Here is a 25,282-nt window from a genome sequence, read left to right on the forward strand (position 1 = left end):
GTTTTTCTTAACCTAAGGCTTATAAACTTTATTGTTTTTTCAGAAAAACAGCTTTTGGTTTTGCTGATTTTTCTCAATTCATTTCCTATTTTTAATTTCATGGATTTCTGCTCTGATTTTTATTATTTCTGTTCTTCTGCTTTCTTTGAACTTAATTTGATTCTCTTTTTCTACTTTTCCAAGAAATTAATTTAGATTATTGAGTTAAATCTTTATTCTTTTCTAATGTACATATTCAATGCTAAAAATGTCCCTCTAAACACTGCTTTTGCTGCATCCAAAAAATGTAGATAATGATGTTTTCATTTTCATTTAATTCAAAATATTTTTAAAATTTTTCTTGAGATTTCTTTCTTCTTTGATCTACATCACTTAGAAGAGTGTTGTTAAATCTCCACATTTGGGAATTTTCCAGTTATCATCATTTGATTCATTTCTAATTTAATTTTTATGTTCAGAGAGCAGACATTGCGTGATTTCTGTCTTTTTCAACCCCTTCAGGTGTGTTTTATCACCCAGAATGAGGTCTATCTTGGTGAATATTCCATGTGAATTTGAGAAAAATGTGTATTCTGCTTTTGTGGGGTAAACTAGTCTATAGATATCAATTATACCCAGTTGATTGATTGTGTTGTTAAGCTCAAATATATTCTCATTGATTTTTCTGCCTGCTGGATCTATTCACTTCTGAGAAAAGGTGTTGAAGTCTTCAACTAGGATAGTGGATTTGTCAGTTTCTTCTTGTAGTTCTGTCAGTTTTGGTCTGATGTAGTTTAATCGCCTATTGTTAGGTGCATGTGCATTAAGAAATGTTATGATTTTGTGGGGAATTGACCCCTGTACCCCTTATGTAATATCCTTCTTTATCTCTGATTACTGCCCTTAATTTTCTTACTTTGAAGTCTGTTCTCTCTAAACTTAATATAGCTGCTCCTGCTTTCTTTTAATTAGTGTTTTTCTCCACCCATTTACTTTTAATCTACATGTGTTCTTATACTTAAGGTGGCTTCTTGTAGATAACATATAGTTGGGTTGTTTATTTTGGTCCATTGTGACAATCTCTGTCTTTTAATTGGTGCATTTAGACCATTGACATCCAAAGTGATTATTGATACAGTTAGAATAATATCTACCACATTCCTTACTGTTTTCTATTTGTTGCCCAGGTCCTTTGTTCCTCTTTTTGTCTTTGATTCTTTTTCTGGCTTTGTGATTTTAATTTAGGCATTTTATATAATTTCATTTTCTCTCCTTTCTTAGCATATTAGTTATTCTTCAGTTTTACTTTTTTTAGTGGTTGCCCTAGAGTTTGCATTGTATTTTACAACTAATTTAAATCCACTTTCAAATAACATTACCACTTCAAAGGTAATGTATCTTCTTTTTTTAATGTAATTTCTACTTTTTTTTTTTTAATTTTTTTTTTTTTCAACGGTTTTTATTTATTTTTGGGACAGAGAGAGACAGAGCATGAACGGGGAAGGGGCAGAGAGAGAGGGAGACACACAGAATTGGAAACAGGCTCCAAGCTCCGAGCCATCAGCCCAGAGCCCGACGCGGGGCTCGAAGTCACAGACCGCGAGATAGTGACCTGGCTGAAGTCGGACGCTTAACCGACCGCGCCACCCAGGCGCCCCTGTAATTTCTACTTTTAAAAAATGTTTATTTACTTTGAGAGAAGGAGAGAGAGCATGAGTGGGGAAAGGGCAGAGAGAGAGTGAGAAAGAGAATTCCAAGCTGACAGTGCAGAGCCCAAAGCAGGGCTCAATCTCAGGAACTGTGAAATAATGACCTGAGCCAAAATCAAGTGTTGGATGCTTTGCCAACCCAGGCACCCCAAAGGTAATGTACCTTCTAATAACAAAAATAATACTAATTTTTCCTTCCTGTCCCTTATTTCATTGCTGTCATTCATTTTATTTACATATAAACATAAATAAGCATATATATACATACTTAAGATATAAACATAAGCATATATAAATTACATTATTAGTGTTATTATTTTGAACAGACTTATCTGTTAGCTCAATTAAGAAAAGCACAAGTTTTTATTTTACCTTCATTTATTTTTTTTTAGATGCTTTTTCTTTCTTCATGTATATATAAATTTTTGACCTATGTTATTTTTCTTCTCTCCAAAGAACTTTGTATCTCTTGCCAGATAATCTATGGGTAAGAAGTCCTCTCAATATTTTTTTGAGAAAGTCTTTAATCCTCCTTAACTTTTGAAGGGTAATTTCACAGGGTACAGAATGCTAGGTTGGTGGGATTTTTTTGTTTTTTTGTTTTTTGCTTTCACCACTTTAAATATTCCTCCCCATCCTCTTCTTGCCTGCATTGTTTCTGAAAAGCAGTTGGATATAATTCCTGTCTTTGTTCTATAGATAAGGCTTTTTTTCCGAATTTTTTCTTTACCTTTGACTTTCTGTGGTTTGAAGATGATATGCCTAAGTGTAGTTTCTGTTTTCATTTTTATCCTTTAGTATTCTCTGAACTTCTAGGATATGTGGTTGGTGCCTGACATTAATTTGAGAAATTTTCAGTCATTATTGTTTCAAATATTTCTGTTTCCTTCTTTCTTCTTCTAATGTTCTCATATTCACATTTTATAATTGTCACACAGTTCTTGGGTATACTGGTTTTTTTTTTCAGGTTTTTTTCTCTTTGGTTTTCAAGGATTGTATTGATTACAGAGATTCTTTGCTTAGCTGTGTCCAGTCTACTAATCGGCTCTTCAAAGGCATAAAGGCATTCTTCATTTCTGTTGCATTGTGTTGGTTTTTGTTTGTTTGTTTGTTTTAGTTCTTATCTCTAGCATTTATTTTTGGATCTTTTTTAGGATTTCCATCTCTCTGCTTACATTGTCCATTTGTTCCTGCATACTGTCTATTTTATCCATCAGAGCTCTTAGCAAACTCATAGTTGTTTTAAATCCCTGATCTGATAACTCCAACATGCCATGTCTGTTTCTTTACTAAACAAGCATTAGTGTCTTTAAATTGTGGGGGGTTTTTTTGGGTGTTTTTTTTTTTTGTTGTTTTTGTTTTTTTTTGTTTTTTGCCTTTTTGTATGCCTTGCAATATTTTCTTGGTAGTCAGACATGTTATAGTGGGGAAAAGGGACTGCTGTAAATAGGCCTTAGTAATGTGATGGTGATGTGTGTGGGAAGTGTTACACATTCTTATGATTAGGTTTCAGACATTTAGTGGGGCTGTGCCTCTGGACTGTGAACTTCCAAGAATTTCTCAGGTTTTTCTTTTTGTTTGTTTGTTTTTCCTCCCCTTCGGTGGAACAGGATGGCAAGAATGGGCTAGATTTGGTTATTTCCCTTCTCCACTGTGAGTTAGGCTCTGATAATACCCCAGCATGTTAGGCTGTGGTTAATTAGTTTCCCCTGAGGGAAACCTGATTAAGAAAACCGAGTGCTCTGGTGTATCTCAAAATGGTTCCTTCTCTTCTTTTGCTGGCAGCGTAGGGAGGTTTTTTTCTCCTGTATTTACTGTGGGAACCTGGTCAAGCTCCTAAAGGTAAGTAAATCTTACAATATTGTGTGGGCTCAAATGAATGGGTCTCCCTGAGGTTTTCAACTCTCAGAATTGTCTGCCCTGAGCTTCCAGCAATCCATCACTTATAGTTGAAGTTTTCGTACCCTGGCATCATATTTTTTTTAAACCCCAGGTCATGCTATATTGATCCAGGGTTGAGAACCAATGTAGAAAGGCAATGAAAAGCAACCAAAAGGTTTTTGGTTGTTTTTTTTTTAATTTTTTAAATGTTTATTTATTTTTGAGAGACCGAGCACAAGCAGCGGAGGGGCATAGAGAGAGGGAGACAAAGAATCCGAAGCAGATTCCAGGCTCTGAACTGTCAGCATAGAGCCCAATGTGGGACTCAAACTCACAACCCATGAGATCATGACCTGAGCTGAAGTTGGACGCTTAACCGACTGAGTCACCCAGGTGCCCCCATTTAAAAAGAAACTTTTTTTTTTTTTTTAAATAGAAAGCCACTGAACGTTTTAACCGGAGACCTGACTTGGTCAGATTTTTGTTTTAAAATCACTCTGGCTCTAGTGAGAAAATGGTTGAAGATTGAAGACAAACAAGGATATGGGGGGAAGGGGGCACCTGGGTCGTTCAGTTGGCTGAGCGTCTGACTTCGGCTCAGGTCATGATCTCACAGCTCCTGAGTTCAAGCCCCGCGTCGGGCTCTGTGCTGACAGCTCAGAGCCTGGCGCCTGCTTCGGATTCTGTCTCCCTCTCTCTCTGCCCCTCCCCCACTCGTGCCACATCTCTGTCTCTCAAAAATAAATAAACATTAAAAATATTTTTTCAAAAAAGGATATAGGAGGGTACTGCAGTCATCTAGGAGAGTGGTTGCAATGGTGTCTTTCAAAAGGGAGTTAGGGATCTGGGGAAGATGACCATGTGAAATTAAAAAAATTTTAACTGGCACCACCTAAAAACTGATAGGAATGAGCATGCAGGAAAGGAGTTTTTGAGTCCCAAGTACCGGAGAAGGGAGGACAAATGTGTTGTTGAGATGATTCTGAAGTTGATGGTAGAGCTTGATTCATCAGTGAGGAAAATAGGTCTACTTGTGACAGCCAATTTCAGGATCAGATTACAAGGACCAGGATTCCACCATTTAGCCATTTGATTTGTACCGCCAGAGAGCAAGACGAGTGTTACAGGAGACTTGAACTGTGCCCTGGGAGAGTCCTGATGCTATAACTTTCCCCAAAACCAACAAGAAGGAGGCAAAACATGGTAAAAGTGCCCTATCAGGCAGTCTTGTTAAGAGTCAGAGTGCCCAGTGGAATGGAGGGAGGATAATTAGGGAAGGGAAAACTGAAAGGGAAGAGAACTGTGGGGAGGCTAAATGCAATAGTGAAGGTATGGAGCAACTGCAGGCCAGAATTAGTGATCGCAGTAAGACTACAAGGAAGGGGAGAAGGGGGCATCATGAGCTAAGTTACGAGGGACAAATCAACAGGACCAGATGGCTGATTGAAAGTTGAGCGCCATGCAGAATAAGGAGGCCAAGAGCAAGAGGACATAGAGTAACAGTAGAAACGGGGCTGAAAACAGGGTGGAGGAAAACTGGAGTAGGGGAGACTCACCAAGATAAACAAAAATGAACCTTTGATTTCTGAACCGTCCTAGGATGGCAGATGTTCAAGCAAATAAAAACAGAGGCTGTCACTTATAATGTAGGTCTTCAGTAAAGAAATGTTAAGGCAAAAGCCAAAGAACTTTGGATGCTGACAAAAGATAGAGGGGGTTTCTGATTGCTGGTTCTTCTTCTCACCTGCTATTAATCAGTGTAGCAAAACACAAAGTTTGGTTCAACTGTAGCCAGAAGGACAAATCCAACACACTGTCTGTTTTGGTAAAGTAAGTGTTACTACAATACAGCCTCACCCGTTCATTTATTTATTATGTGTGGCTTTTTTTGTGTGCTACAACAGCATAGCTGATTAGATGCAATAGAGACCATATGGGCCACAAAATTTATAGTATTTACCATCTGGCCCTCAGCAGAAAATATTTGCTGACCCTTCCTCATTTCATCATTGTCTGTACCAGTATGTGGCTTGGAGAATCTTCAACAATCCTACCAACTACCAACACCCCAGTATCCATCTGTTCATTTTTGCCCAACACATTGTTTGTCATAACAATTCTACTTAATGTGATATACAGGTTTATTCTCCCAACCTGTGTTCCAGGAGTAAGTAGCTATCCCCCAACTTTCACCCATCCATTCCCTATTTGAATGGAATTGACCCCATTCCTTTGCCATTGTTACTAAATTAGAATCAGCTCTTGAACCTTTGGAGCTCAGTGTTTGAGGCAAACAGAGGAACTTACTTTCTTCCCTTGTAAATGAACATGGAAGGGTTTAACCTAGGAGCTGTTGAGAGAAGCCAGAGTGAGGCAAAAAAGAGGGAAATGTTGAAATAATTTTAGGGAGATTGAGCTAGATTCCTCATCCTTCAGAATCACCAGATTGATTTGAATCCTGCCTAGCCTCAGGGCTCTGTGGTTATGTAAACAGATAACTTCCTTTGTCATGTAAGTCAGTTTGAACTGGGAACTAGGCTCAGGCAATTTAAGAGGTCTTCAATGACTTGTCCTGACATAGTTACTTGTCACTTTCCTTAAGAACAATGGAGAAGCCACATCCCCTAGTCAGTAGTTAACAAGGGAATTGATGGCAGCTTCTCCACCTGGAGTCTTCCTCATGGTGGTTTTCCTGGGCTCAACTCTCATGCCATCGGCTTCAGCCTCTATTCCTTTCTACTGCTAAAAGTTGCTGTTGGCCTCCCTCTCCCTGTATGCTGGAGTTTGTTCTGGTCAATCTTGGGATGTTTCTCCTGTAGGTTGGTCTTGTTGAACAGCTTAGAAACAACCTTCACTGTTCAGGATCTTGGTCCTGTTATGTAATTAAAACATCTGTGGCTGTAAGGAACAGCAACTAAGCCTGGCTCTTTTTGGCAAAACAAAGGACTCTATTATGGAAGAATACAGGGTAGCATATATGCTGGAGGGAAATGCTGAATTACCAGAACTTGGAAAGGACATGGTCCTTGCAGCTCTTGGGCTAGTGAGCAGGAATGAATGGACATTCTCTTTGGGATTCAGCTATTGATGAGGCCACTCCAATCCTATTGTGCCCTATGCCTTCACTCAAAACTCATGTTCCAAGAGAAGAGACTCTGGCCCAGTGTAGGTCACCTCTTGGCTGCAAAAGAACAGGGACTTTAATGGGCAGACTCTTCAGGACCAAATGGAATGAGGAATGAGTAGTTACTCAAAGGAAAATAATGATAAGACTACTCAAAGGAGGTAGGGGGATGATACACAGGAAAACAATAGTTACCTGTTAAAAAAAACTCTGTTTGGACTCCCAGGGCCATATTCAATGACACTTTTATCCCGTAAATCAGTTTTCAAAGCTTAGTGTGCTTTGGAGGGCTTTTTAATTTTTTTTTATTTTTTATTTTTTTTTTATTTTTATTTTTTTTACATTTTTTATTTATTTTTGGGACAGAGAGAGACAGAGCATGAACGGGGGAGGGGTAGAGAGAGAGGGAGACACAGAATCGGAAACAGGCTCCAGGCTCCGAGCCATCAGCCCAGAGCCTGATGCGGGGCTCGAACTCACGGACCGCGAGATCATGACCTGGCTGAAGTCGGACGCTTAACCGACTGCGCCACCCAGGCGCCCCGGAGGGCTTTTTTAAAACACAGATTCCTGGGCTCCTTCTCTACTTTCTGAATGCAGTAGCCCTGGGGTGAGGACCTGAGATGTGGCTTTTCTAGCAAATTCTTAAGGTGATGCTGATAGTCTAGGACCCAGGGTTTGAGACTCACTGTCCTATATAAATGGTGTCTTTTGCAGATTATAGTTAATTTTTTTCCCCCAGCAATAATGGATCAACCCTTCCAGTCTGAGAAACTTGAACTTGTTACATTTCTTACTATAATTCAACAGCTCTTAACTTTGTCTTTACCTTGTGAATGACAGTGGGTATGACAGTGAGGTATGTTTTAAATTACCTTTAGGGGCACCTGGGTGGCTCAGTCAGTTGAGCGTCCGACTTCAGCTCAGGTCATGATCTCACGGTTCGTGGGTTCGAGCCCTGCATCAGGCCCTGTGCTGACAGCTCAGAGCCTGCTTCGGATACTGTGTCTCCCCCTCTCTCTGGCCCTCCCCTATTCATGCTCTGTCTCTCTCTCAAAAATAAATAAAAACATGTTTAAAAAATTAAAAAATAAAAATAAATAAATTGTCTTTAAATAATACCTTCCTAAGAGAGTGCCTATGTCTTTACACAATTGTAATGTCTGTCTTGAAACCTATGATAAAAGTCAAATCCTATGGTGTGTTTAGTCCATCTATTTTGACAGTCTTAGTCAAATTCCAAATAACAACAGAGGAGTGAGGGGCCTTGTAGCTAAAAATGTTTTGGCAGGACTTCTTTAAGGAGAAAAGGTGTTCCTCCATCTTAGCTTTGACAGATATTCTCTGTTCCAACCAGATTCTTTGCTATTGCTCATTGGAAGAGGGGATGCAGGTAATGAAGGTGAAAGTGCTACAGGTGTTAGTGAGTTTCTGATTGATTTATAAAAGATATTCTTAGCCCCAGGAAAAAATGCTGGATGTAGTCTGGTGATGTCCTCTTTTGAAGGTGATGTTTGTAGAGGAAAAGTAGTTTGACCAAAAATTATAGAAAGTTAGTGTCATAAGTAGAACAGGATTCCCTGTCTATTAATTCTCAGCCCTGACAGTGATGGTGCTAACAATATCACCAAAAGTATCCTTATCACCATTGTTAGTATCCTCATGAGCCACAGGGCTGGTTACCACTTACTGAGCTCATAGTTTGTTCAGAATTATGGTAAATGCTTAACTATGTGCTCTAACTCAGGGAGCATAGGAAACAATTATGTTAAATGCCTAACTATAGGGGCGCCTTGGTGGCTCAGATGGTGAAGAGCCTGACTCTTGATTTCACCTCTGGTCACGATCTCACAGTTTGTGAGATCGAGTCCCATGTCTGGCTCTGTACTCAAAGCAGAGAGTCTGCTTGGGGTTCTTTGTCTCCCTCTCTCTCTGCCCTTCTCCCACTTCAAAATAAATAAACATTAAAAAACATAAATGCTTAAATATATGCTCTAACTCTGTGGTTAACAAAGAATTTTCAAACACTATGTCCTGTGTTGGTATAGAAAGTTTCATGGAGACACTGCCATGCTCTTGTGTTTCTTTGGCTGGCAGCCCCCAGCTGCAACAGCAGAGTTGAATAGTTGGAATAGAAACTGTCTGACCTACACAGCCTCAAATATTTACCATCTGGTACTTTACAGAAGAAGTTTTCTGATTTCTTCTGTCTGCTATTCCAGGCATCAGCCTGTGGAGTCAGCACTATGATGGCATTTTATTGATGAAAAAATAGGGGCTTAAACAGAAACATACTCCCAATCATACAAACCATTGAGATGGGATCCAAATTGAGGTGTATTAGCCTCCAAAACTTTTGTGACCTATACTTTGTATTATCTCTGATTAATTGGGTTCATTCTATGGATTGTATCTTATTAAAGTAATACAGTGGGCTTGAATATGGTGACATTTTTTTCTCCCTTAAACTTTAAGTGACATTCTAAAATGGGGAACTTGTCCCTAAAGGGTAATCACATCACAATGGCATATTTACTTTTAAAACTAAATTATATTTTATGGCAGTTGCTAAGTTAATGAAATGATTATACTACCAGCTAAATGGATTTTATTACTCCATGCTTTTTGCAGGACACCTGAGAATTGACTGTTAGGCAATGAGAGAATTGATTGCTCAGTGGGAATTTGAGCCCTGAACTTAGACTCCCCTGAAGCATATCTGTATGTATTTACATGAGCTGCTTATTACTCTAAATATTTCATTCAAGCTGGTATTTTTTGTTGCTTTTAAAAGTTCCAGTTGCATCCTTCAACTCAGTGGATATCAATCTTTATGGTACATTCCAATCATAGGGGAGTCCTGAAAAATGAAATATCTAAGCCCAGGTCCCCCTCTCCACTTCCATTAATTAATTGCTCATTTACTTAAAAAAAAGTTGGTGTGGAGGCAGTGTTGATAGACTCTGTAAAGAATGCTTTGCCAGGGACTTGATATTTGAAGGCATACACTCTGAGTTAAGGGCTCCTTGGAAGCAGGCAAAATTAAAATTTTCTCGCTTGAATGAGCAACAAGGGACTTGTGAAAGATTTTGAGGTTTTCATTGCTCATGCTATGTGTCCATTTCTATTTTTCCTCATCAGCTAGTCCACATTTCACCTTATTAGCTTGGGGAGAAAGGTCTACATAGTATAGATTAAGTTAATATAAATTAGACACAATTAGGCATCAGTTACCTGGAGAGCGGGAAGAGTGTGGATCATCCAAAGCTTGAGAAAGTTAAACATTGTTTCTTAATTAATTATATATAGAAACTGTGCTTCAGATTTATTAGGTGTCCTTGATAAATAGCAGATTTCTGAGTCCTGCCCCCAGATTTCCTGGATCAGAACTCGTAGGGAGGAGGCCCAAAGAATCTGTAAAGGTGGTTCTTATGCACACCAAGTTGTGAGAAAAGAATATATTGAGTCCTATGTTTCTATTGATGTGTGAATATTACTATGTCAAAAGACAGGAGGTGGGGAAAAGAGGCATGTTCAGCTGACAGAATATTCCACTGATGTTTATCAGATGTACTTGCACACACATGCTTATTTACATATGCATGCACATACAAGTATATTTCAGGTGGTCAAGTACAAGTATACATTTGTACTTGACATCCCTTTGCCTAGACTGAGCTCTTTGTATATGTGCCTCTTCTCATCATTCAAGTGTCAGCTCAAATGTCAATCCTCCAGGGGGCTTATCTTGACAATCACGGTAGATTTATGGCAGACATTTCCCTAATGTTCATTCTTCTTTGTATCTATGCCTTTTGCCATGTGACTTTGCAGTTTATTTCATCAGGAAGTGCAGTCTATTTCCCCTCCCTTTGAATCTGAGCTGACCATGAAAACAAACATACTGTGACCAAGAATATACAATCAAAATTCCAGTGTATGGCACAAAAACAGCCACATAGACCAATGGAATAGAATGGAGAACCCAGAATTGGACCCACAGAAGTATGGCCAACTAATCTTTGACAAAGCAGGAAAGAATATCCAATGGAAAAAAGACAGTCTCTTTAACAAATGATGCTGGGAGAACTGGACAGCAATATGCAGAGGAATGAAACTAGACCACTTTCTTACACCATTCACAAAAATAAAGTCAAATGGATAAAGGACCTGAATGTGAGACAGGAAACCATCAAAACCCTAGAGGAGGAAGCAGGAAAAAACCTCTCTGACCTCAGCTGCAGCAATTTCTTACTTGACACATCCCCAAAGGCAAGGGAACTAAAAACAAAAATGAACTGTTGGGACCTCATGAAGATAAAAAGCTTCTGCACTGCAAAGGAAACAATCAACAAAACTAAAAGGCAACCAACGGAATGGGAAAAGATATTTGCAAATGACATATCAGACAAAGGGCTAGTATCCAAAATCTATAAAGAACTCACCAAACTCCACACCCTAAAAACAAATAATCCAGTGAAGAAATGGGCAGAAAACATGAAGAGACACTTGTCTAAAGACATCCAGATGGCCAACAGACACATGAAAAGATGCTCAATGTCACTCCTCATCAGGGAAATACAAATCAAAACCACACTCAGATACCACCTCATGCAGGTCAGAGTGGCTAAAATGAACAAATCAGGAGACTATAGATGCTGGTGGGGATGTGCAGAAACGGGAACCCTCTTGCACTGTTGGTGGGAATGCAAACTGGTGCAGCCGCTCTGGAAAACAGTGTGGAGGTTCCTCAAAAAACTAAAAATAGACCTACCCTATGACCCAGCAACAGGAGTGCTGATGCACAGGGGTACTTGTATCCCAATGTTTATAGCAGCACTTTCAACAATAGCCAAATCATGGAAAGAGCCTAAGTGTCCATCCACTGATGATTGGATAAAGAAATTGTGGTTTATATACACAATGGAATACTATGTGGCAATGAGAAAGAATGAAATATGGCCTTTTGTAGCAACGTGGATGGAACTGGAGAGTGTGATGCTAAGTGAAATAAGTCATACAGAGGACAGATACCATATGTTTTCATTCTTATGTGGATCCTGAGAAACTTAACAGAAGACAATGGGGGAGGGAAGAAAGAAAAAGGGAGAGAGCTAAACCATAAGAGACTCTTAAAAACTGAGAACAATCTGAGGGTTGATGGGGGAGTGGGAGGGAGGGGTGGGTGGGTGATGGGCACTGAGGAGGGCACCTGTTGGGATGAGCACTGGGTGTTGTATGGAAACCAACTTGACAATAGATTTCATATTAAAATTAATTAATTTTTAAAAATCCAGTGTATTCATCATAGGCCTTAACACTCTTTGCATACTTTTCTTGTTCTCTTGACCCCTGCCTCCATCATATAAACAAGCCCAGGCTTGTCTCCTGTTTGATGTGAGACACATGGTCCAGTCATCTCATCATCCAAGTTAATGTCCAGGCGTAAGAGCAGAAGCTATTTGATATGAGCCTGGCACAAGCTGATCTGTCTTCTGACTGCAAATTCACGAGTGAACTCAAAACCTGGATTAGTCTCACTGGGTCAAGATCAGCAGAACTACTTACCTGTCCCTTAATGTATGGGAATTAATAGTTGGTATTTTAAGCCACTATATTAAGAGAAATACTTGTTTTTTAAGTCCGTATATTTTGGGGTGCTTTGTTACACAGAAATAGCTAACTGGTAAAACCATCTTTTCAAAAGTCTTCACCATATTGCCTCTTCATTTTGTATACAGTCTTCTGTATCTTTCTCATTATCTGAAATTAGTTTGCCTTTACTTGATTTTCTCATAAGAATGAAAATATATTGAGATTAGAGTTTCTTTTTGTCTTGTCTGCTAATGAATCTCCAATGCTTAGAGCAGTGCCTAGCTGGTAGACAGTTGGTAAATATTTATTGAATTAACAAACACATTTCATATAGGCATCCCTTACAGATGTTGTTTCCTAGTCTTTTTTTCCTAAAGGTTTATTATTAGAGAATGGTAAAATTTATTCTCAGGAGGTCTATAATGGGAAATGATGGGATGTGGCTCACACTTATGAGAAGTTGCTAGAAAATGCTAGCTTGGAAGTGGCTAAATGGGTCACTTTCCTAAGTGGGTCATGTCACATTTTGTTTTAGTCCCAAGTCCTGTCTGCTGCATTGGCTGATGTTAAAACTTGGGAAGTTAGGGAGACACTCTAAAGATACTAAGTATTTTAGACAGGGATTCATATTTTCCAGGAATCCATGGTCTGTGACATTGTGACCATAGGTAATATTATTTGCTTTTTTGTGCATTGAGAAGGAAATCTGTGGTATGGTTTGTCCTAGGGAAGGACATTAAATGCTGTGGAAGGGTTCTGCCCTTTTCTACCAGCTGAATGTTTCTGACAATGGGTCTGTTCTTTGGGCTGCCTAACTGTTACCTTTTCTTTTGAATCTTCTTTCCAGAAGCAATATACGCCAGTGGTTGAGAATCTCCACTTCGGAAGCTGATTTCCAGAGCTGGCAAATGGGCTCACCAATAAACATCTGTGTGACCTCAAGCAAATCACCTTATGTGCATCATTGAGGTAAGGATAGTCCCTACCTTGCAGGGCTATTGTAAGAATAAATGATCTAATAAATGTAAATCTTCAGGACCAGAGCCTAAGAATATAGTAAACACTATGTAAGTATTAACTAGGAATGTTATTACTATTGACACTCATTGTCAGTCATGTAATTTTGAAAAATTTGAAAAATCCATCTTAGAACCTCAAGTTGGTTATCGGATTCCTATAGTGTGGTCATTAGTAACTACTAGTTTTAGGAATGATAATACTTGGATTTGATGACTGCTTACCTTGTGATAGACTGGATGCTAAAATACTTTTTATTCCTGCCTAATAATATTTTTCACAACCCTATGCTGTAAGTAGCTTATTATCATCTTACAGGTCAGGATGGTAAAAGATCAGAGAGGTTTAGAACCTTGCCCAAGTTTTCACAGACAGTAAGCCAGGATTCAAACCTATTCGGGTTGGTGCAACATATCCCTCAATTCTACCTCTGACTTCCAATAAGAGAAACAAAATGTAGTAAGTTAGAAGTAACTTATCATAAAAGACCACTCTTACTGATGATGCCATTTCTATACAACTCTGGAAATATACCTTTGCATCAGACTTAGGAGTTTGTGGAGAGTTTTCACATGTGCATTATTGTTCCCTGCAGTCCTCACAACAATCTTGAGAGGTAAATGGCCTCCATTTTCCAGTGTGCTGGGAAGCAGAGGTTGGAAAAATCCAGTCACTTATTTTAAATTCCACAGCCATGGTGTGACAGCACTTTGACATAATCCAAAGGTCCAAGGCCAAGTCCCACACTCTGTTGACAATGCTATGTTGACATAATATCATTGACTTACTGATTTGTATTTTTCTAACTTCAGTCTGTGAGATGTTAGGCATATTCTGGAATAGAAGTCATTAATTTAGGACAACGGGCATTATTTAAATTCATAGAGGCTTAAAATAGCACTATAAATGGGAGGATTAAGCTACTTAGAAGGACACGATATTTTTGGGTACTTTGGTGAAATCATTGCCTCTATCCAACTACCACTCTAGGGAAATCAATTTGTTAAATCTATTGATTAAACAAAATCTTTAGATCCTAAGTCTACTCCTTGGTCGCAGCCTAATTCACACAACTGTAGAGCTATGTTTTCTAAAACGTTACTTAAAATAGGTTTCAAGTAGAAAAGAATAAAGCTTTAAAACTATAGTATTAGATTTTTTAAATCTTTTTTTCTTAATTAGAGCATGAGTAAAGGAGAGGGGCAGAGGGAGAGAGAGAATCTTAGGCAGGCTCCATGTTCAGTGCTGAGCCTGACACAGAGCTCTATCTCTCAGACCGTGAGATCACGATCTGAGCTGAAATGAAGAATCAGATGCTTAACTGACTAAGCCACCCGGGTGCCCCTAGATTTTTTTTTTTTTTTTACTTAAGACTTCACTATGTTAATGTGGGCTATGGAGATCTGAAAAGAGATGACATATATAGCCTCACAAGTTTGTTTGGCCATGGAACTCCCTAGAATAGGGCTTGGTACACTATAGCCCAGGGACCAATCCAGTTGTGACTTGTTTTGGTTTACTCTGTGACATAAAAAATGTTTTTTGTTTTGTTTTGTTTTTACATTCTTAATGGGTTCAAAAACAAAGAAAAAAGAATATGCAACAGACTGTATATGGCTTACAAAGCCTATAATATTTACTATCTGGCCTTTCATTGAAAAGTTCTGTCAAAACAAATGCCACCTTCCAGAAACAACAGCAGCGCCCTCATCATTGCCATGGTCGTGGTAGCTTGTCTCCAAGATGGCTGTCATCAGTTCCTTCCCCTCTTATACAGGCAGGCAAGTCACCCATCAAATGCAGTGTCTGTTCTCCTACTCCTTAAATGTGGGCTGGCCTGAGAGTTCTTTGACCAATAGAATATGACACCGATGACATAGCAGTTTTAGACCTAACTGTTAACTGCAGTGCCTTAGTCTCTTGTAATCCTGAAGCACCGTGTAAAAGATTCAACTACCCTGCTAGAGAGAGATCGCACTTCAAGACATCTTGGAGAGAGAGAGCCCAGTCTTCCAGCCATCCCATTGAGGACTAGATGTTAGTGAAGCCAGCTTAGATCCTAGAGACAAAGTCAAATGTCAGTGGAACATCAGTAAGTGATGCTCGTTGATGCCATGTTGAGCAAAAAAAATTGGCCAGTTAAGCAGTTTGAATAGATGCCCATGATGATGACATAAGAAAAAATAGTTGATATTTTAAGCTATTTTAGAACAACCCCATAAGCATCTTTATCCTTGCCATCATTCTGGAGACAATTTCCACGACTGGCATCTCAAGACACTCACTTTGAGAAAATCTGATTTTGTAATAAAATCCCATCTCACAATTTGGTGTTTTTATTAAATTACACAGACCATTCCACAAATGGTATAGATGAGTGAGGTTTAACCTAGTGATACAATTATTTTTATCAAATGTTATACACAGAGGACTTTGTCAGGTGTGATATGCCTACTGAGACAAGATAGCAATCCAAACCCCTGAGCTCTTTAATCTCCTATCTCCAACTATATCTTACAGCCTGCACTACTATCTAGGCGTAGAGATTCCAAACAACTAAACCTCTGCTATCTTAGTTGTACTGCAATCTCTTTAGGGAGTTACAAGATCGCATCAGGAAAGAAAAAAAAAAAGATCTTTACATATGTACCAAATCCCAGCACATAACAGATGCTCAGTGATGGTATCTTGTAGATGTTCATTTTCAATTCAGGAGGGCATCATTCCTTCACTCCTGAATGGTTGATATTTTCTCCTTGTTGTTAATGATTGTGCTGCTCAAGTCCTGTGTAAGCAACCAGATACCCTGATGGCTTGCTTTAACTTGTCACAGTTATAACAGCTCATTAACATCCCCACTGTCTACAGAATATCTCTTTTCTTTAGCTCTGCCCATATACCCTTTGATAATCTAGCCCTAGCTTATTTCCCAATCTGCTACCTGAAATTTAATGTCCCTAAATTTTTCTTTAAAAAAATGTTTATTCATTTATTTTGAGATGGAGAGCACAATATGGGGGAGGGTCAGAGAGAGAGAGAAAATCCCAAGCAGGGTCTGTGCTCTCAGCATGGAGCCCGATGCAGCGCTTGAATTCATAAACTGTGGGATCCAAAATCAAGAGTACAGTGCTTAACCAACTGAGCCACCCAGGAGCCCCACTAAATTTTTCAGTGTTCCCAGAACACACCATATCTTCTTATAACTTGTGACTTTGCACATGCTATTCCTTCTTCGCTGAATGTGTGTCCCTGCTTTTCCATCTAATGCATGTCTTCCCAGATGGCATCTCCAACTCTTTAATTTTTTTTAACGTTTATTTATTTTTGATACAGAGACAGAGTGTGAGCAGGGGAAGGGCAGAGAGAGAGGGAGACAGAATCTGAAGCAGGCTCCAGGCTCTGAGCTGTTAGTACAGAGCCAGGCGTGGGGCTTGGACTCACGAGCCGTGAGATCATGATATGAGCCAAAGTCAGACGCTTAACCAACTGAGCCACCCAGGTGCCCCATCGAACTCTTAATTAATCTCCTTTGGTATGGTTTTCAGGCTCCCCAAAGAGAGACTGTCTAGGCATGTATATGTCTGCTATATTTCTTACTACATTGGTTACAATTTATCTTCCCAAGATGAGCTTTGTTTCTCTTAGCCCCAGTTTTTTGGTTTTTTTTTTTTTATTCATCTATGAAATAGGAAAATCTTACATATCTTCAGGCTTATTGTGAAGAGTCAACAAAATGGAGTATATGTAGGTATCTGGCATGTGCTAACAAAAGAAAAACTCACTGTAAATCTTTGTCTCTGTCTAATGTTCATGAATTACTGCTTTCCCCTTCCCCACCTCCTCCAACACACTGATCTGGTCTCAGGCAGGCAGTGTGTCTCTGATACTGTCCTATCCACAGTGTCTGGCAAAGATGAGGTGCTTGGTAAGTAAGTGCTGAATGTATTGGTCTTTCTAGTTGTATGATGGACCTTGACTAATTACTATTTTTTTTTTTTGATTGGATAATTAGCCACCTGTGGAAGAAAATACTTAAATAGAAAACACACTGCAAAAGACCTCCTTTAGTTTTGGAAGATTATAATATACAGAAAACACCATGCTAGGCTTGGTTATTTATCCATCTCCATTGGTAGTAACTGTACATAAGGCCATTCCTGCTGTGAGTTATGTTTTCTTGGTGGGCAGCCAAGGACAAATCTAGATCCAGTTCCAGTTGTTCCCCAAAATGACTCCTTGTCCTTCTTGCAACAAGGAGAACATATAACGAACTCACATTCTTTGCCAGTGTCAAATTTAAGAATCCATCTTTCTTTTTCTTCTTTCTCTCAAGAATCTTCATTTTATCATTGCTCACTGTGTTTTTTCCATCTGCATGGTATATATTAAAATAGCAGACATGGTTTCATTTACAGGTTATTTCCTTCCCTGCTAATTGATTTTTGAGGTGCTAAGTCTTTTTTCTTAATGTAATTTATTGTGAATTCAGCTGAGGTTTTATTTATAATACTCTATTTTCCATTGTCATGTGAAATGGTTTGGAGGAAACACCAGGGAGAGTCCCTTGGGATTGGTGGGAAGTAGGCTGGTAGTTTACATGGGCCTTTGGGTCCCACTGCATCCTTCAGAGAGGTGTCATTGGGGTAGAGTACATCTGGGTGTGTCACAGAGCCCTGCAAAAGCAGAAGGATCCCACTCCTTTCTGCTCTCCCCTGTAAAGAAAAAGAAAGATAGGACCATGGACAACCTAACTGCTTGGATTCAAGGCAACAGGGGCTTAAGCAGCAGATTTTCAGCCAAGTCCTATGGGATACCAGCTACTCAGCACCTGGAAACATAGGCCAACATATCCTGTAGCAGGAAGTCTCATGAAAGCAAGATGGCTACTTGATGGCCCACAATCCTGTGGAAGGTTGAGTTGGGCTACCCTCTGGGTAAGATGGGGAAGCCAATAACCAGAGAGCTTGTTGCCAAGCAACCTAGAGAAGGAACCTGGGGTCATTGATTGGACAATCCTGCTTGTCTCCATACGCATTTTTGTTGCCGTTGTTTTCCATCATATGTATCTATAAATTCAAAGGAAGGTGATCAGTAAAACAGCTCTAATCCTGTAAACTTGTATTAAAAAATCAGTCCAAATGGTCTATATGCAGATGAAAAAATTAAGAAATTTAATATTTTATACTTAAAAGGGTACTATGAAAAGGTACTAGAAAAGGGTAATAGGGATGGATTTAAAGGCGAAATCTCCATCTTTGAAGCCTTTTCTCCCATTTTCTATTGTTTTATTTCATCTTTGCTATCTATATTGTATTGCCTTAAATCTGTGATGCTTATGCTGTGGTTTTTCAATATGGGTTGCTGAACGTCTATATAAGAAAGCAGTCTACTATTTCCAGTACTAGACTACATATAGTTGAAGCAACATATTCACATTTATAAATCAACTAAGATGGAAGGAAAGAGTATGCTACTGTGGTTTCAAAATCAGATCTAAAAGAGAAATTTCTGGATATTCAGACCATAGCAACCTCATTTGAGTCAAAATGCAAAATACTGTGATGATGATTTTATAAATAAGAGGACTTTTGTTATTTGTAAAATCTGGTCAATTTAGGAATTTATTTATTTTCTATCCACCTTTCTCAAATCATAGTTTCCATTCCTCTGCCCAATAGCCTCCGGAGGCAGCCTTTTGCTTACACTATGGCCACATTCTATAAAATTTTCACCAAGCTGCTGCTCATATTTTCTCCCATCTCTTGGAGTCCAGCCAGAAAAATTCTGTTTTTAAGGGATATTGTGGTTAGATTGAATCCACTAGATAACCCAAGATAATCTCTTGTTTGTTAAAATTTTTTATTCTGTTTATTTATTTTTGAGAGGGAGCAAGAGAGGGGGGAGGGACAGAGAAAAAGGCAGACACAGAATTCGAAGCAGGCTCTAGGCTCAGAGCTGTCAGCACAGAGCCCGATGCGGGGCTCAAACCAATGAATGCAAGATCCTGGCCTGAGATGAAGTTGGACGCCTAAATGATTGGAGCATCTGGGTGGCTCAGTCTCTTGACTTTTAAGGTCTACAGCTTTAAATACATTTTCCAGGTCCTTTTTTCAAGTAAGGTAACATAATTGCAGTTTTTTGAGGAATGGGACATGTGCATCCAGGGAAGGGGTGTTATTCTGCCTATACAACATGCCTGTCCTCTTTGTCCTGTGGTGTGCTCCTGCTTAACCTTCAAATTCCAGCTCACGTGTCACTTCCCCTCTGCACATTGTACAGATGTTCCCACCTCCAGGAATATCATTGACACCCTTTCTGTGCTTCCTCAAGTCTTTGACCATAATTTTCAGTTTCAATCACATTGTTGTATTACTCTTGGCGCATTTACCTCTACTAGAATGCTAGAGAGGTTTTGAAGATAGAAATGATGATTTATTTATTCCTTATTTATTCCTTATCCAATGTGATAAGTTCAAGGCTAGCACATGCAGTGAATGCTCAGTTCCTTTGAACATGTGGGGTCCAACCATATTCTAGATACCATACCTCATTTCATTGACCTCTTACCTTTCATTTTCCCACCTTTCTCTTTTTCTTCTCCCTTCTTCCCATAACTGCAGAACCCCTTGGACTGAAAATGACTTTGTCCACCCACAATCACAGAAGAAATGAATCAGTGTTTCATTTCCATCTTAGATTTTATTCAGTCCAATATTTTATACCATCCCCAAGTCTCTGTAATTCAGATGATAGAGAATCCAGATCTGCAAACATCTGCTGAGTAAGCTTTGCTTATTTTCTCATTTGAAATATTTTATTTAATATTTCCAAAAACCTCTTGTGATAGGTATGACCTTTCTGAAGGGGCTCAGTTAAGCAGGGAAAGGGAGACTCTTAATCAAGGCCCTAGGTTTTTGGGTCCAGGACTCTTCTATCCATATTGCTTCAACTTGTATTATTTTTGAATTATTCTCCCTGCCTCCCCAGAGATCCTTGCCTCCTGTCATCTTTGTCACTGTGACAGGCAAGTGTGAAGTTCAAAGATGGCTTTCTGTCTCCCTACCCCTGCCATGCCCCCTGGCTCCTAGATTCACTGACATAGGTGCCGTTACTTCCATCCCACCAGTGTCTTTCAGATATGTCTGTTTCTTCATAGTCTCTGCACCTCAATGTGTCAGATCAGGTTCTGGGAGATGCATGAGAATCCGTGGATGTTAGGGCAGACTTTGCCAGAAGTGAGAGACAGGCATACAATCCAGGCACGGGCCTTTTAGGTAACCTCAGAGGAACCCTGGATATGACTTGGAGCACTGTGAATACAGAAAAGAAGTGTCCACAGGAGAGGGGGATAAAGAAGAAGAACCAAAGTAGACTAGGGAGCAAATTTTGCCTTAAGATATCAGGCAGCAAACTCCTCCTGTGTGAGCCAAGAGAGAGAACTTTGCCTTGGGTCTGTCATAAAAGGGATTTTTTGCCTTTAAACTCTAAACTCCTTTATAACAGGCAAGTTTGAGAAGGTTTTTTTTTTTTCCAAATAGAAGTAAGAAATCATATTTTTTAAAGATATTTTTCTTTGAGTTCAACTCTCCTTGAATTTACGTGTGAATTTAGTCATCATCTACACAGCTTGTTCTCTCTTTCATTAGATGGTAGGATCTGCAGGGCAGTCTCCTCGCCCCCCATTTGGGGATGTGCTAATGCAGTGTTGGTTACTCTCTCTCATTATCAGAGCCTATTGGTAGGTCCCATATCAAGGGGTATGCACTGCACCATTTAAATTTTATCTCAGAAATTGCATTAGCTGGCATTTATGGCTGAAAGGGAGAGATTAAATTGTTCTATCCATTTTTAAACCTGTGGTATTGCTTTGCAAGGAGTGCACCTAAAGGGATGCAGTATTCATGAGAGTAAGGCCTCCTCCCAGGTAAGAACAAAATCCTATCGACTAAACTGGGATCAAGGAGAGAACAGAGACCAGAAGTCTATAAATTTTATGCTTACTGATGCAACTTCAAAATTGTTTTCTATTTCTCAGCACATATTTATTTTTATGTGCCATCTTCTGCTATTGAAGAATGGACATGCATGGAGGGGACAGGCAGGAGACTGATTCTTATGTGTGGTTTGTCACTAACTAGATGCATATAGCCTGGGTTCAGGTACACACACCTTAATAGTGATGGAGCCAGAACCAGGTTCTGTCTAAGCCCAATTTTTCTTGTATGGAAAATGCATTTAATGTGGGAGTTAAACCATATAGGAGTCTTGAATATTTATTGTAGTAGACTTTTGTTTCTCTGTCTTTAATCTTGTCTCTTTTTAACCCATCCCTGCTTCACAATAAAAAAGATCCATCTAGAATCTGTATAATAATATTCACAAAACTACATTCTCTACCTTCGAAAAATATTTTTAGGGGGCACCAGCCTGGCTCAGTTGGTATAGTATGTTACTCTTGATCTCAGGGTCATGAGTTTGAGCCCCACATTGGGTATAGAGATTACTTTTTAAAATTTTGTGATAATATCCAACTGTTATCATTGCTTTACTGGTTCTCCTGGCTCAGAGATGAAAACTGCTTTTGCATGTAAAGTGAATGTGGGCAAGGACTAGAAGGGGGTGGCTGGGTTCGCAGACTGTCCTTGGTCCTGAGAGCCCCCTTTCATACTGCCTAGGGTGCTGCCATAGGCAGGGACTGCATGCACATGAATGAAAAGAAGCCAGCCCTCTGGACTTCACAAGGAATAAGGACACTGTTGTGAAGTTGGATATGTCCAAGGAGCTTGTTTATGTTGAAAGGATGAAGCAGGGTTTCTCAAAAGAAATGACAGCATTAATATGAACTTGGGCAGTGGGGGACAGTGCAAGAGATAGTGCTGGCTGAAACTGGAAGGACAAAGTAGTGATGTTAGCATTCCTGATTTCCCCAACTGCCTTAGAGAGGCTACTACCCAGTGTCACCATGTTTACTGTATTCTAAGATTATCTCTCCTCTTTGCTCATGTTCAAGGGTTTACCTCTCACCACCCAGCTCTTCATATACTGCAGACTCTTGAACAAACATAATCTCTCTCCCAGGGGCTATATTGGAAGGCAGGGCGACCTCATTTTGAACCACAGCTCTGCCACTGGGCATGTTTTTTAACCTATTTCTTAGTTTCTTCATTCACAAGGAGGGAGAAGTGCTTACCATTAGGATGATCCTAGCAGAAGGTGCTGTTTATTAAATGCTTCCCTTTAGGGTAAACAGAGCACAGAGATTTCCATTTAATTCATTTCTTAGAAAATCGTGTAGTGATAGACACCATTATCTGCATGTTACAAAGGAGGAAATGTGAGATTTACTAAGCATGGGGTGATTTATGCAAGGTCACACAAGTGATCAAAAAGCTAGGATTGAAACCCAGCTCTGCCAGGTTTTACACCCTGAGCTCCTGACTGTTGTATTGGTTTCCTATGGCTGCTGTAACAGAGTTACAAACTGGGTAGCTTAAAACAACAAATATATCCTCTCCATGTTCTGGGGGCCAGTTTGAAATCAAGAGGTTGGCATGGGCCATGCTCCTGAAACCTGTAGGATAATCCTGCCTTGCCTTTTCTAGCCTCTGATATGTGCTGGCAGTCCTTGGTTTCCTTGGTTTGCAGATGCTTCACTCCATCTGCTTGTCTTGTGATGTCTTAGTCACAGTTTTTCTGTTCTTGCTGCATCTATGTCCAAAGTTTCATCTTTATATAAGGTCACCAGGCCTATCGGATTAAGGACCCACCCTACTCCAGAGTGACCTCATCTTCACTAATTACATTTGCAATGACCCTATTTCTAAATAAGGTCTCATTCTAAGGTACTGAAGGTTAGGTCTTTAGGACTTCAGCACATCTTTTTGGGAAATAGAATTCAATCTGTAACACTTACAGTGTTGAAACAAATGCCTGCAGCCTTGTCATGAGAAAGAAAGAAAGTAATAAATATGAAGTATCTGGCATTTAGTAGGCGTTAGAAATTGCCCATTTTTCTGATAAGATTATTTGAGGAGATAGATAATTTGTGAATCCGAAATGTATATTCCAAAGGTGTGAATTAGAAGTAAGGTGGCTGGCCATTGACGAAATGTGTTTTTGGGGGGTGGGGAGGGGCATGGATCCTTTTGAAATGCAAGTATACCAGGAAGGCTATTTCCTATTTGGTTTTCTCTTCAATTTAATTAATTTAAAGCACTGTAAGTATTGAATTGCAAGCCCATTTCTCTTGTTTTTTCAGTAATATTCTTGGTAAAAGTCAAAAGAGGAAAAGCAAAGATACATTTCTTCTACCACATGATGAAATAGAAACATAGGCATTCCAGAAGGGGGACATAGGTAAAAGCTAGAAATTCATGTAATCCAGTTTAAGGGTGCTGTCATTATCAAGGAAACATCACCCAATAATCATAAGATGATGTCAAAATAGTTTAAAATTTTTCTCTGAGTTTCTAATAGGAGGGAAATAGTCCATTGCATTAATTCTTAGAATTTTCTTTAATTGCCATTCATTTCCTTTATGACTGAAACACCTCTGCACCATCTCTTCCAAATTCCATAATTTCTTTCTCTCCAGGGGCTAGCCTAATGCCTCCTGTGCCCTCCTGGCCTTTCCAGTTTTGCTACTTGATTTTGATTCTTCAGATACAGCATCGCAAACTCTGCAAGGTCCAACTTGACAATGGCAGGACCGTGAGTAAAAGTTCTGGATCACTAGAAACAAATTGGGCAAAATTCAAAAGCTTTTTGGGTTTGTTAAGGGCATGTTGGGAATTAATAGGCTTATTTTGTCTCCTTGCATACGATAGTGAATTATCTTGGAGTGGAGATAATTTTAAGCTTGATTCATGTATCAGTCCTGCTAATTTTCCAGGAGGTAGAAATAGAGGCATCTATAGAGCATCAATCTGGTGGCTGTTGGAGTATTTTCTCCATACAAGACATGGTGCTAATCACTGGGGAAGTTCAGATACTTGTTACAGTGGCATAACAACTCTCAAGTCCAAGGTTTGAATGCACAATGGGTTTCCAGAGTCTCCTGGGTATGCCAGAGCTCAGAGCCAGCTCAGAGCAAAATGAGATGGGAAGCAAATATTGAGGTCAGGTGTACCATAGTGTCCAACATTCATTATTTAACTTGAAGTGACATTCTTTAGGCTTTAGTCACAGAGTCTTGGGTAAAGGTAGAGACTTCATGAATCACCAATTTATGGATGACATAAATTTGGAAGGAATTGTAAAAATATTAGATATTAGAATTAAGTTCTAAATAATTTCAACCAGCTGGAACAATGGGTCTCATCTAGAAGATTAAATTTAAGAAAGATGAGTAGAATTTCATGAGTATAGGTCCAAAAAATACTCTAACTGCCAAATACAGGCATAGGGACTGTAGGGCATCATTTAGAAGCAGACCTTGGGGCGCCTGGGTGGCTCAGTCAGTTGAGCGTCTGACTTCAGCTCAGGTCATGATCTTACAGTCTGTGAGTTTGAGCCCTGCATCAGGCTCTGTGCTGACAGCTCAGAGCCTGGAGCCTGCTTCAGATTGTGTGTCTCCCTCTCTCTGCCCCTCCCCCACTCATGTGTGCGCTCTCTCTCTCTCTGTCAAAAATAAATAAAAACATTAAAATTTTTTTTTAAAAAAGTTCTAATAGAAGCAGCCCAATGAACAATGACAGGGGGTTTCAATTTGCTGCCATTCTACCAATTTTAATTCATCACTGTGATGGCAATTTAAATGTAAATATTATCTGATACATCCTTTGTGCTCATGAAACTGATGAGTGATTTCTAAAGTATTTTGTTCAATTCTCTTTGTTATGCTTTAAGAGAAAAAAATTGAAAACTGGAACATGTTTGCTGGGAAGCATGCTGAGTGGCTGAGACTAACTTGGGTCTTCTGAGAGAGGATAGCTTGGCCTGGAGAAGAGAAGATGGTCTGTTGGGTGGTCAGAGAGCA

The 25,282-nt window shown here is 39.4% G+C and overlaps 1 long non-coding RNA gene across 1 annotated transcript in view; it reads left to right on the forward strand.

The window, feature by feature from the left end:
* LOC131509861 (uncharacterized) overlaps positions 1-25,282 on the forward strand; it is a 518,637-nt gene that overhangs the window by 364,051 nt on the left and 129,304 nt on the right. Inside the window, exon 4 of the long non-coding RNA XR_009260730.1 lies at positions 13,136-13,257. This is a non-coding gene — a long non-coding RNA (uncharacterized LOC131509861). The remainder of the gene's footprint in view (positions 1-13,135; positions 13,258-25,282) is intronic.

The sequence above is a fragment of the Neofelis nebulosa genome, chromosome 4 (genome assembly GCF_028018385.1).
Source record: "Neofelis nebulosa isolate mNeoNeb1 chromosome 4, mNeoNeb1.pri, whole genome shotgun sequence".
In the NCBI taxonomy this organism is placed as follows: Eukaryota; Metazoa; Chordata; class Mammalia; order Carnivora; family Felidae; genus Neofelis; species Neofelis nebulosa.